Source organism: Equus caballus, chromosome 15 (assembly GCF_041296265.1).
Source record: "Equus caballus isolate H_3958 breed thoroughbred chromosome 15, TB-T2T, whole genome shotgun sequence".
Taxonomy (NCBI): Eukaryota; Metazoa; Chordata; class Mammalia; order Perissodactyla; family Equidae; genus Equus; species Equus caballus.
In genome coordinates this window covers 19716114-19730453 of record NC_091698.1, presented here as the reverse complement: position 1 = coordinate 19730453, position 14340 = coordinate 19716114, and positions in this window count along the sequence as shown.

The following is a 14340-nucleotide window of genomic DNA, read 5'->3' as shown; positions in this document are numbered from 1 at the left end:
AACTGTCAACAAATGAAGCTGTGGATGACCAGACTGATGTGTATATTTACGTGTCCTTTTCCATCAATGCATATATTACAGTTTTTTAAAAAACAAATGCCAAGCATATGCACTAAAAAATGTATGGAAATTACCCACAGTTTCATTTGAGGGCCACATTCTCTTGCCCTAAAATATGCAGATAATCAGATCCTGCTTCTTTCAGTAAGCAATTCCCCCGTCCCTGAATAGAAATTGCTACTGTTGGGAAGAAGGAGCCAAAGTAGAATAGGTACCTCCCTCCTCACCTTTTAGGATGTGTATTAGTCAAGGTCCTTCAGTCAAAATCAATAGAAACTCGCTCTGGCTAACTGGAGCAGAAAAGGAATCTAATGGAAGGACGAGAAGAAGCTGATAATCTGGGAAAAAGCTAAAAGGACATGACCAAGAGCAGATGTGGGGCTCTAGAGTGTGGGAGGCAGGGAGGCATCTCCTGCAGGTGCCACTGGCTGCACAAATCAGCTTCACCCACTTTCCATCCTGCGTCACTCAGCTCAAGAGTCTCATTCCCAGCGAGGAGATCCCTATGGCTCTAGCTTGGGTGGTATGTCCATGCCTTGGTCATAAGAGAACAGGACTGTTGACTGAAACACCATCAAGAAGGCTCATTGTGGAGGAAATTTCTCCAGAGCAGTTTCTCCAGAAAAATGAAGCAATGTTATCAGAAAAAAAAGAAACAGAGGCTGAAACAACAAGTGTTTGCCACAATGGGCAAAACTTAACTTCACCCCTAGTTCCTAGAATAAAGGCAAGACTGAAGGAATACATTTAAAATACAGGCGATCCTCAGTATTTGTGAATTCTGTATTTATGAATTTGGTTACTCACTGAAATTTATTTGCAACCCCCAAATCAATGTTCTCGGTGTTTTTGTGGTCATTCGCGGACATTTGCAGGGGCAGAAGAGACTTGAGCTGCCCGCCGCGCGTGGTCCCAGTTGAGGTCGAGCAAGGCAATGCTCTGCCTTCTTTCAACCCTCATGCTGTATAACGGTGTCCCCTTCCCAGTCTGTCTAGTATCACTAAATTTTTGTATTTTTGTGCTTTTTGTTGTGATTTCACTTTTAAAATGGCCCCCATGAGTAGTGCTGAAGCGCTGTCTAGTGTTCCTTAGCACAGGAAGGCTGTCATGTGCCTTACAGAGAAAATGTGTTTGTTAGATGAGCTTCGTTCAGGCCTGAGTTATACTGCCGTTGGCCATGAGTTCAATGTCAATGGATCAACAATAGGTATTAAACAAGGTTTCTTTAAACAGAAACACACATAAAACAAGGCTATGTATTGATCAGTTGACCAGAAGCTCGCAGGAACCTATTTCCGTGTTTCTCTTAGGAGCAATGGCTCAGTTCTCACTAACTCAGTGTTCACGGTGAGTTTACAGACTATGACTACTGTGCATTAGGACATTAGACTGTATGTTTAGATTCTTGGTCTTTGGGCTTTTAATTTCTGCATTATTTTCCCCTCAGATTTATAGTTATTTCATTTCACTTCAAATCAGCTATTTCCCAACAATTCTTGCATATTCATGAATTGTGCCGTGTCAACATCTTGAGCCTTCTCACCCCAGTGTAGGGAGGGGAAGACAAGATTGGGGAGACAGGCAGAGGCTTCCTGAGAGAAATATCAAGGATCTCCTGTCAGGTTTAAAAGACGACAATCTTTTTCCCATTTAAGGAAAGCAATCAGCTCAGCTCACACAAGTGCTGCATTTCCCTTGCAAATGAGCTTCATTATCAGCTTGTTTTATGACTTCTCTCTTAGCTAGAGGCTCTGTGTCCTAGTAGAAAATTGTCTCAGCCCTGAATTATGTTCTCATCTGTAACCACATTTAATGATGAAGTTTGACACGAGGTTGTGTGTGAGTGCACGGTTGTGTGTGAGTACATGTGGTCCCGTGAGATTTCTCTCAACTAAATACTTACCCTGGATTTACAGAACACATTCTTTTTACATATTTTATCTTCAATATAAAACCTATTAATGCCAGGCTTATAATCACCAAGAAACATCAAGTGACTTGGCTCCAACTAAAATCAAAACCAAAGAAGCCCAAAGCTCTGAGTCCGTGTAATTATCTCCTAACGGTACCACGTGACTTGATTATCAATACTCCGATCTGGTGTACACCTTTAGACAAAATCGCTCGTTTGCTTAGAGGAAATTTTCCTGCAATCGTATTGAGAGAAAATTTGCAATATTTTCAAAGTTCAAGCTATCTCATTCTGCACTCAATATAAAAACAGGTAATAAGAATGTGTTAATAATTTACAAAGTAAGAATTAGAAATAATCAATAAACATATGAAACAAAACTGAATTCACCAATAAGGAAGTAACATGCAAATTTAAACAAGTTAGAATTGTTCCCTATTAAATTGATAAACACTGTTTATTAAATAATATTAACCCACTGTTTATAGAAGAGCAAGCAAATAAGCAGACTCAGAAGTCACTGGGTGCTGAGCAACTTTGTGTAATGTACGTCTTCACACATTTCTCCTAAGGAATAGTCATCAGCCATTTGCTTAAAAAATGATGCACAAGGATAGTCAATGAAGCACCGTTTATATGGTGAAAAGCTAGGAGCACACTGTTTGTCCAATAATAAGGGAAGAATGAAGAAATTGTAGTCTCTTCCTTAGGATGGAATATTATTATGCATCCATTAAAAACTGTGTATTTGAATAATGAGCAACGCTAGTTAAAACCACAGTGATGTATCATTTTATACCACCAGACTGCTAAAGTTCTGAAAGTCTGACCATCTTGGGCATTGGGAAGGACACGAAGCAATATGAATTCTAGGCACTGCTTGTGGAATAAAGCTATTACGACCACTTTGAAGACGACTTTGGCAGTATCTGGCGAGGTGGAAGGTGCATGTACCCAGCAATTCCACTCCAGGTATATTCCCTAGGGAAACTCTCAACTATGTGAAAAAGAAGATGTGGCCAAGAATGGTAACGGTGACAACGTTTATAACAGAAGACACACTGGACGCAAGGCACATGTCCATCAGCAGGATGTGCACACACGCAGCACCTTCGCACGATGCCGCACCAGGTACCAGTGGGGTGAATGGCCCAGAGCGACACAGTCCAGAGGATGACTCTCCCAAACAAAGTATTATCTCTAGAAAAGAATGGGGGGACAAAAGCAAAATGAAGAAAAATGTATAAAAATAAGACACCACTCATTTCATTTTAAAAACATGAAAAACAATATTATATCTTGCTTAAGAATATGAATATATGAGGGAGTGATACAAAGAAATGTGTGGGATAGTAATCACCAAAATCTGAAAGAAGGTTGCCTCTTAGTGGGGAAAATGAGTGAGAGCAGGAAGCAAGCACCCAGGACGGTTCAGCTGTGTTAGAGGTTGTCCTTTGGCTGGGGAATGGCTAAAAGGATGTTCTTCCTATCTTTTGTAAATGTTAAATAATGTATAATTTTTTTAAAGAATATGTGATAGTATAAGAAGATACAATATAATAATAGCATCTGAAAAGATAAAATATGAAAATACATTCAACACAGCTTTATATGTGTGTGTATACACGTATTATACACAGATCACCCCCCCAAATATTCCTAAGTCACTACCTCTAGGTATTGAGATTATCAGTGATGTTCATTTACTTTTTCTCACATTTATGCCTTTCTAAATTGAATATACTATTTCTATCACTAGAAAAAATATATTTTTGACATGTTTTAAATTTAAAACTCGTATCCTATTGGGCCTTTGATTGGCGTCTGCTTTACTCAGAGTTTCAGGTTAAACTGCAAGCTGTCTGGGACTCCTCAGCGACGGCTGTTGGAGTGGAGCTCAGATGCTGCAGAAGCAGCCTTGCAAGTCTCTCAGGTACAAGGAAATGTTCTCCGTGGAGAAAAAATACTTACAGCGGTCAGAATCGGTGAAGGACCCCTATTACCGGTTATCAGTCTTGGAAAAGCCATTCACTGAGAGAGAGAACAGGTCTGTCAGGGGGAGAGGAAAGAATCCTGACTTCATTTATTTTTAATCCCTGCACACATACCGGGAAAGGAGAGGGGCGACAGCTTCCAAAAATGTGCTGGGACTGGTGAATAGTTGGTACTCTACCAACAGAAGTAGACCTTCCAAATGCTTTTCTACCTGGTTTTCAGTTTTCCTTTAGCATCTCTTCTCCTAAAGGCTTTCACACGTGAGAGAATTTTACAACAGAAAGGAGTTACTCAAGGTCACATGCTAGTCAGGGGTGAAAAGAAGTCTGGCACCCCACCTCCTGAGCCTGGTTTGAGCTCGGGCTTGGGGAGTCTGGGGCAGTTTCACACACAGAGGCCGGGGCTCAGAAGGATTAAGTGATCTCTCGGGTCTGCCTGTTCAGCCCTGGAACCTTCCTTCAGGATTCTGCTTCAGAATATGTAGGCCATGCAAGCAAGCAGAATAAGAGGCAGTGAGCTCTGCTTATGAGCTGCAGAATATTGCCAGCAGACTGGAAACGTGCCATAAATAATTGAGGAGTGCTACCTCATTTTCAAACCCACTCTATTGATCGCTGAGACTCACATTCATGGAAGACTGACTATTTTCTTTTCATTTGTCTGGGTTTCCCCTTTCTCTGCGACCTTAGGTATGCTCCCAGACGGGTATGCCCGGGTGGTGGCTGCTGGGAAGCAGGCAAGCTGCCTGCCTGGATTCACCCGGTGCAGTGGCAGGCCAACCTAAGAGCCTCCATCTGAACGTCACGGGTGGCTGAAGGGCAGCCACTTTGTCCTGTCCTCGTTGACTCAAGAGCAAGGCGGGAAAAACCCAAGATTCTCATGAATGCTGGTGATGCTGTGAAGGTAAAAATGTGACACTATGTTTCTTTTCAGCATTTTATTGAAGTATAACAAATACACTCGATTGCACAAATCAGTAATACACAGCTCGACAAATTTTTGCCAGGTGGCATAAAATGAATCAGTAGCTCATCTTTCCTTTTTTCCTCAAGTAAAAACACACACCCCTCAAAATCGTACCCAGGAGCACAAGCCAGAGCTGATGAGGAAGCGCTGCCGAGCCCCGTGCGTTCGGCCGGGGGAGGCTCAGAGCAGCCCCAAGGAGCCCCCAGAAATGTCTGCACGGTGCGCCCCCGGCCAGCGGCCCTGGCCGCCCGGCGCATCCCACAGCGCTTGCGGGCTTTCGGCGGCCAGCAAGGCCCACCCCGCACGCCTCGGCCGCCCCCTGCGCGCAGCCAGCGTGACCACGACTGCGGGACAGCGCGGCGCGGCGACATGTGAGCGTGGCCGCCGCCCCAGGTGGCGGTGTGGGGGGCTGGGGAGCACCCTGCCCTTCGCGCTCCTGGCGGGGGGCCCGGCGGGGCCTCTGGCTGCCTCCCTGCCCCGCTGCCCTGGCTTCCCCCCTTCCCGGCGGGGCCTGGCCGTGGAGCCTCCGAGTCCATGACGTCTTGGGGAGCCCTTGAAGGTGACAAGTGTTTCACTGTGTATCGTTCCCTATCTTGCGCTCTGGGGGAACAGGAGTGGTAGGAAGCAGGAAGGGTGGGAGCAAGGGACAGCCATGGGGAAGGAGGGACGGCAGGCAGCCCCGTCCTAAGCCGGCCGTCGGTCCTCTGAAGGTCATGGAGGGCACTGGGACCTGATTCTGCCTGCCTCAACATGTGGTCTGTAGGAGCCCCTGCGAGTGCTCCCCCTCACCCCTCACTCCGGCTCTGCAGACGCCTCCCATGACCCCAGGGAGGGTATGAACACGGGGCTTTCCTGTCCTCTGGCCAGGCCAGCTCTGAGGGGGGGCCCTCAATGTCCGGAGCTCCCTGTGGGACTCAGCGGACGTCCCCTCCACGGGTCTCGGGTGGACATTGCAGCTTTGTGGTGGCCTTCTTCCCTGGGCCCCCAACTCCTCAACTACAGGTTTTCCTGGGAACCTTTTTTTTTTTTTTTTTTGAGGACGATTAGCCCTGAGCTAACCTCTGTTGCCAATCTTCCTCTCTCTTTTTTTTCCTCCCCCAAACCCCCGTCCATAATCGTGTATTCTAGTTGTAAGTCCTTCTAATTCTCCTATGTGAGCCACTGCCACAGCATGGCTACTGACAGATGAGTGATGTGGTTCTGCGCCCAGGAACTGAACCCAGGCCAGCAAAGCAGAATGCACTGAACTTTAACCACTAGGCAGGCTGGATCTTTGTCTTTTAAAATGCCCCTGGTTTACAAAACAAAATGTGTTTCCTTTACTACCTCCAAATTATTTTTTTTTCTCCATTCCCTTCAACTCAACTTATTTTTCCAGTGTTTTTTCTCCCTTTAATTCTGTCCATGATCTGATGTCTGGATCACCAAGTCATCTTCATTTCAAAAGTAAATGAACTTACTAACTTTTCAACCAAAAATATGGACAGCCATTTGCCTCTTTCAACCACCGAATGTCGTGGTGACAGGGCTACCATTTCCGGCCCCTTTCTGGAGGACGTTTCCTCAGTCACACTCCACCAGCCGTCAGGAGGTCTCTGAGAAATGCGTTCATCCTCTAGGAGGGTAACTTTTCCCTTGTTATAGCCTGAACATCAGTCTCCAGGTAGAGACTGTTGTGATTTTGATGATTAACATACTTGGCAGCTCATGCATTTATTCATTTGCTTACTTATTCATGCAACAGAACTTCATGAGTTTGCTGCATATCGTTATTAGACTTTACTAATAATGACGGTCAAAAATTGCAGAGGTCTAGAAGTCTGGCTAGAGGATAGCGTCAAAGGGCTGGTAGGAAAATAAAAGAGAGTGTGAATTAATCACCGTCCTAAGGCTTAGGGATGAACCAGAGAGTTAAAGGAGAAAAGAAGAAACAAAGAGAAAGCTGGAGTCAAACTCCTCTTCAAATGTGAGAAACAGGAGCCGCCTGAGCCCATCTCCACTCGACAGCTGGATGAGGCAGCATGCACTCTCCGTTCCCCTGTCAGGTACACTGATGGGGCCCAGGCGGCCGGCCCGTGCTGACGGCTGGAAGGTCCCTTCTCTACCCCAGGATGTCTGGCTCTGCTAGTTGAGTCATATGTGCCCCATAAGCAACTTGTGTTTGATCCCAAACTTGTTCTTAACATTGTGTAATTTGCTTGAGTATTATCTAAACCAACGAAATAGGAGCACAAAAAGGAAAGAATGATTGCTTGAATAAAAGTAAGCCACGTGCTTGGGAACAATCACTAACCAGAACCCTCCACGACCCACAATTAACTTATATTTACAAGTACAATCGATCCATTACAGACACAGTCCAGTCGTCTTTGAAAAGGTCAACTGTTAAGATCTTTTAAAAGGGGGTAGAGGTTAATAAAATTTATAACATATGCAAATGACAAGAAGAACTAGTTCATAAAAGAAGCTGATATACATAATGCATAGAAAAGTTCATCATAAGTAGTTATCAAAGATAATGCAAATTAAAACTAGAATTTACTGCTTCATATAAAATTGGCAGATGAAAAATAAATTAAGACTCAGTGCCGTAAAGGGTGACACGGGCGGGTCACTCTCATGAAATCAGTCTGTACAGGAAAGTTTCCTTAAAAGCAACTCGTTCATATGTATCAAGAGCCCTAAGAGCTGTTAATTACTTTAGACGTGATGAGCCTGCTTCTAGTACTTTATTCTAAATAATAAGCGGATATATGGTCAAAGATGTGTGCACAAAGACATTCATCACAGCATTATCACAGCAAAAGATTTGAAGCCACTCAAGTGTGCTAAATTAGGAGAAATATATATTTTTTATGTATTTATGTACATATATATGGAAATTACATAGCCATTAAAGACTGGATACTTGAACAACATTGAGTAGTATGTGGAATTGTTCATTTTATAATTTTAAGAGAAAAAAGTTTACAAAATTATATGAAGGAGTTTTTTGTTTAAAAATACTCTACATATTCATGGGCCCTACCCAGTGGCCAAGTGGTTAAAGTTCTATGCACTCCGCTTCAGTGGCCCTGGTTCACAGGTTAGGATCCCAGGTGTGGACCTACTCTGCTCACCAGCCACACTGTGGAGGCATCCCACATACTAAATAGAAGAAGATTGGCACAGATGTTAGCTCAGGGCTAATCTTCTTCAAGCAAAAAAAGAGGAGGATTGGCAATGGACGTTAGCTCAGGGCAATCTTCCTCAGCAAAAGGAAAAAAATATTATCCTACATATTCATATTTGTGAACTGAAAAAAAAGTAATAAGAAAATATACCAGAATTTTTGCTAGGATGTTGAGATTATTTTTCTTCCTTTATATTTTTGTTTACTTTTCTAATTTTCTGCAGTAACTCTGTGTGTGTGTATATATATATATATATATATATATATATATATACTTTTATAAGAAAAATATTTTATTTTTAAACAGGTGCTAATAAGCAAAGTGTCACACCCCCCCCCCACCCCCCCACACGGCATTCCAGGAATAGCTGGGTGATGTTTTCTAGACCAAAATACAGCCCTGGTAGTTAAAAGTCTCAGGTATCAGAGAAAAGGCTCTTTTCTGTGCTGAGAACACTGGGCGGCCCTAACCTGGGTGACCACGTGGTCTCGCAAACGTATCCAAAGGCCTTTTTCCAGATTAATTTCCATGTCTGTATAGAAAAGTACATCTGACTGAGCTTATAGGCCCACCCACTTAAAGCCGGCCGTCAGGTAGTTGCATAGTGGGCTGCTCCGTCCTGTCTCTCTGGACTGGAGTCAAACTCCCCCAGATGTTCCTGGCTGTACCCTCCCGGCCTCTAGCCTCTTCCTCGTGAATGACACCACACCTGTGGTCCTAAAGACTTCAGCCGGCGACCTGGAATAAGAAGGCCTCAGTGTGCTTCTGAAACTTAAATCCAGCCTGGAGTTCATTGTCAAGGGCTAAAATTGTGTTTCTACTTGAATCCCAACACCCCCACAACAAGAAACTTACCAAAAAGTACAGATGGATTTGAGAATGTCTGCAAATTCAGTAACTCCGGAAAGTCATCTGTGAGTCTCGTAATTAATTTTGTTTCCAGTTAAGCAAACCAGACAGCAGCTTTGCGCTCAAGGCCATCAGCGTCGTTCAGTTGCTCGTAGCCCCTTTGCTCACATACCCCAGTTTCCCAAACACAACAGGCTGATGCATTTGAAATAATCCGCACACTAGACAATGAGCAATGGGTGACCAGAAGAGAGTCACCTTTAATTTAGATCATAAACACCATGTATCCACATAGAAGATACATTGTTTTTAGAAACAGAAGTACTACAGATGGTTCTTTTTTTTAAGTTAAAGTATTATTCAAGCCACGTAATATTCAAAAGTATAAAAAATTTCTAAACAAAATTTCCTATTGCAGAATCTTTTAACCTTTTAAATCAAATAATAAATAGTAGCTAGTAAATTTTATTCAATAAAAAATTAAATTAGAAAAATAATGCCTGTTAACACAGCTGGGGAAACAGCTTGGCTTTTTCTGTGAAGAGGGCATGGAGGTTTTAGATAACCGTATGTTTATTTGGAGCTAAACATGGGCCATGACTGCCAAAAATCTAGTGCAATTTTCAGCTGTATTAATAAAAGTACGATGTCCATTACCAGGGTGATAATGGTCCCATTGTTCTGTGCACTTGCTGGAGCACCGTCTGGGTACTGCAGCCAGCTCTGACCAATGAGGCATGCCCGGGCACAGGACTGGCAGGCAGGCCGGCCTGGAAAGCATGTCAAACAATGAGCAGATGCGAGGGCTGGAAAAGGCTAACCCGGGAAGTGGAGTGGCATGTGACATCCGCATGCCAGCATCTCTAGAGTTGTCGTGGGAGAGGCAGATTCCACTGAATATGTGGCTTCAAAGGCGGAACTGAAGACCAGATTTCAGCTCCAGAGAACCAGGCCTTCTGAGGGAAGGGGAGCCCTGAGCCCTCCATCGGTGGCAGGGTGGGCAATGTGGGGCTTCGATACTGCAACTTCAGGGTGCTTTAATTCCATAAAATCATCTTTTCTTACAAGCCAGGAAAGACAAGTGTTAATTAGCACAATTTTAGTATTGGAAGAGACCATTATAGGTCGTCTGAAACCATTTCCTCCCATTACAAATGAAAACAGTAAGGCCAGAGCAGTTATGACGGAACCACACACAGGTAATTCACGCAGTAGAGTGGAGACGGGTCCCCTTCCCTGATGCCTAGGCAGTGCTGTAACAACCACACAGCTTGACTGCTTCATTGTCACCGGAATCCAACACTATCTGTGCCTCCACCTCGAATGTTGACATGGGATATAGACTGAATGGGGAAGGAACAAATTCTCTTAAGTCCCTAATACTTGGAAAGCGTAATGGTGCAACCATAAAACGTGAACAAAAGGTAAATGATGTCCACCCCTGACACTGAAGAGTGTGTCATCTGGTTGAAAGAAGAAAAATTACATGCAAGTGAAAATAATTCCATTGCAAGGCGATTTATAACAGTCAAATAGTTGGTCCAGATGCCAAATGCTCTAGGAGTTCTGAGGAAGAGAGGCTGGGCCGCCACAGGGAAGACGTAGACTTGAAGGTCAAGAAGACACGAGGAGTAGGAGTGAGAGAGAAGGGTCTACAGGAGAGAAGATGGAGGGGGCCGCCCACCGTCAGCACAACTGCTAGTACCCTCCTCGCCTCTAGTTGACAGTCCTGGGGTCATGAGTTAGAAGTGCTCATTAGTGAGCAGTTAATTCACAGTGTGGATAGCTGCGCAGGTGCACTCACAGCTTGTTTTTCGCACGGGCCCCCTGCGCAGGGGTGGCTCTGATGAGAACCCTGGCAGAGCTCGGGACATTTCTCACCAGGGTGGTTTGGTCAGCAGGTCATGATGCCCTGGGGCCCACATGCAGCAATGTCCACGTAGCCCGGGAGAGCCAATCGGAGAAAGGGGCTGACACGTGGAAAACCTATTCAGGTCACGCCAACTCAGTGCAGGCAGAGACGGGGGTGTGTGCTGGAAAGGGCTTTCTGCAGGATTGTTGTGGGGCGTCAGAATCTCGAATTTACAACTTTGGCTATTCCTAGCAAAAATGTGGAGGCTATCAGGACCTGGGGCCCAGCTAAAGGCAGGCAACTATGATGCCTTGATTGGCTAGAAAGGGATTTTCCTTACCGTCAAGGCACAGTAGAGAATAAATGACAATCTGAACGTCAAGACAAATAGAAGAACTGCTCAGGAAGAATGAGGCTCCTTCTTTGCCAGGGTTTTCTCTTTCTCTGAGTGTTCAGAACGAGAGCAGAGAGCTCATTCGAGACGACACAAGCTGCCTCTCTCCTGTGTTACATTTTCTTTTTTCCCAAACTGAGGGGACAGTGGCCACCCTCGGCCCTTCGTCATGAGGCGATGGCAGGCAGCACAGCTCCGTGGGAGCGTCTCAGCTGACTCTCAGAGCAGATGATCCAGGGTGTCTACAAAGTAGCTGTGAGCCAGAAGGAATTCTTGCAAATGAATAACAAACAGCTCCAGGTGTTCAAACGAGGAACGTACAAGGTTGGGTCTTTTTCTAGGCAAAGTTGGTAATTTTAGTTCTGGGAACAAATTTTTTAAAGATGGGCATCTTGTTTATCCTCCCGCTTGGCTCTTTGCAGGACCCTGAAGGGGTGACTGTGGAAGCCGTACTTTCAATACTCCGGGCTTCTTGAGAAGGGCACTTTTCTCTCTGTTTCCACACTCTTGTTTGTATTGATCCCCAGATGACACGATGGTGGTTTATTCAGGGGCAACCAAAATTGCAGTTTCTAAAGGGTCCTGATTCCAGGGAGGGAGAGAGAGCTCCGCTGTGGGCCCCTGTCCACATGCCTGCCTGCTGTGAGAGAGGATGAATGACTTTGGAGACCACCATTTTCTGCAACCCTCAAGAATGGGGAAATGCCTAGTTTTTGCTGATCAGAAAGCTCTGGTGTGAGAGTCCTCCACTGCAAAGGAAACCGCTCTGCCAGAGGGTCGCTCCTTCACCCAGCCCGGGGCCGGGGGCAACCCGAGACACGAAGGAGAGGAGCGCGGGTGGCCTCAGTGTTTGTCGTGTTCCATTTTCTCCTCACCATGAGCCCTCCTAGTTATGGGGAGCCCATGGATTCATAGGCAGATCCCACTTGCTCAGGCTCAGAAAGCTCCTGCAAACTCAGCGTCTCGTTCTGTTCGGAATGCGTCACAGCAGGACCAACAGGAGGGGAGGATAAAGAGCGGGCAGTGGGTCACCGCAGCTGGGCCTGAATGAAAAACTCACTAGACGTGTCCTCGGAAAACCTGAGTGCAAACCAGTGCTGGCACACAGCAGATGTTTACTTCAGACAAGATACTGTCAACAAAGAAGGCAGAACAATTCACATTTTCAGAGAAAAACAACCAAAATACCAAACCGAATGTCTCTAAGATTCGGCTTCCTTCCTAAGAGATGTTTCCTTTTTGTTTAGTTTTTCCCAATTTTGAACTCACGGTGCTGGTCCCCTGCAGCCCTTTCACTTCTCGGCTGGTTGGCGGGCATGTGCTCCTGTAGCTTCTGTCTGGCCTCAGCTGGGGAGCACCAGGAACAAACCTGCATTCAAAGCTGACGCTGACGCTTTCCAGCTGCGTGACTTGGGGCCGCCAGCTCCCCAGCCTCGGTTCCCTCCTTGAGGACTGTAGATGAGAAATAGGCGGGCCTGTGAGGGCCACAGAGGCCGTGTGTGGATCGGTACTTTCTGAGCCCTGACGTGCTCTGCTATGAAATGGCGAGATGTGGGATGAGCCGGAGAAGAGTGGGCCTGCCCTTTCCAGGCCTGCCTGCATGCAGTGGCACCTTGAAGCAGCAGAAAAGCTGCACGCTTCACTCGTGTCTGTGGGCCTCTCCAGAGAAGAGGTGAGCCAAGGAGTCGGACCCCTTCTCAGCCCCCCTGCTCCTTTGTACCAAGGGCATCTATTTGCAGGGCCTAATCATTCAAACTGACCCTGCTTGCATGGGCTTGAGGAGGCGTGTTGTGTTGCACAGGCAGTGACTGCCAAGAGAAGCCTCCAGGCCGCCTGGGCTCACATCCACGTCATCCCAGGGAAGCAGAGCCAGGGGCCCTGCTCCCGGCCCTCCGCTCAGGCGTCACCTGGAACATTTACAACTCCCTCTGTTTTCATCATCTGCTTTGGTAGACACTATGGCATCACTTCTGAGTCCCAACAGAGTCTATTTTGGAAGCAGAAAGCCTGCCCTGACCATTAGCACGTTGTCACCTCCATGCCTGTTGGCGTCTTCAAGGACCCACATCTTAGCAAGTGGCTCAGCAAGGCGGGGAAAGAAAATTTGCTCAGAAAGCAAAATTCTGTCATCACAGTCTGTAAAAGCTGGTGGAGAAATCTTATTTGGAGTTGTCTTTTAATCAGAGAGACTTCATTTTTCTCCTTGTCTTTAAAATCGGCATCACAGTCTTGATTGTCTCGCTCGCTCACAAGATACCATCAGCGTCGTGAGAGATGCGCGTGCGCTCTGGAAACTTCGAGGTGGTACACAGATGGCCCCGTTACTCTCCCTGCGACGCGGAGCCAGGGTTACCGGCCAGTCTCCCTCTCTATAGTATCAGCCCCTGGAAGGCAAGGTGCAGGGCAGGATTCTCACTCATCTTTGAGTTTCCATTTTCTAGTACATGCCTGGTGCAGAGGAATAAATAATGAATGAATTTATAATAGGGCACACGAATAAAGAGGACTGTTGTCATGAAATAAAGACAGAATGCAAAGAGTAGCAAGCTGACAGCCCCGCCGATCGGAGGCATTGTGAGAGACGGGAGGTATTGTGGCCGTCAATATACTTCTTAATTGTTCACCTGTTGTGTGTGGAGCATATGGCAAAAAATCCCCCAAAATGGCCTTCAGGTTCCCCTTGCATAGTGCAGACATAAGTTTTCCAAAAGTAGTTCTTCTGAGGTGTTTCTCTCACCCTGGTTTCTCACTGCGGCCTGGGAGAAGGTATTTCTCTGACACGCGCTAGAGATGGGAGCCAGGTGGTTAGGAGAGAAACACTGGAAAGTTACTCATCTGTTAAAGGATCTATTTTAAGACTCTGCGGCACTAAATGAGGCCGCCTTAGCACACCTGATTGGTTGGGGGAGCTGAACGGTGCCTGCTTGTCCTCTCATCGTGAGGGTGTTAGCATTTGCTCCTTGTGGAGACACATCCACACACACTGTGACATCAGCAACAGGCATGTAAATGCATCAACAGCTCATCAAATGCCACAATAAATTGTCTATCTTCAGTCGGCCTCCGAAGGGCAGCAGAGAATTCTAACATCTTTCCACACCATGAGATCGTTGATCTCTAGTGCCCAGGTGATGGGTAA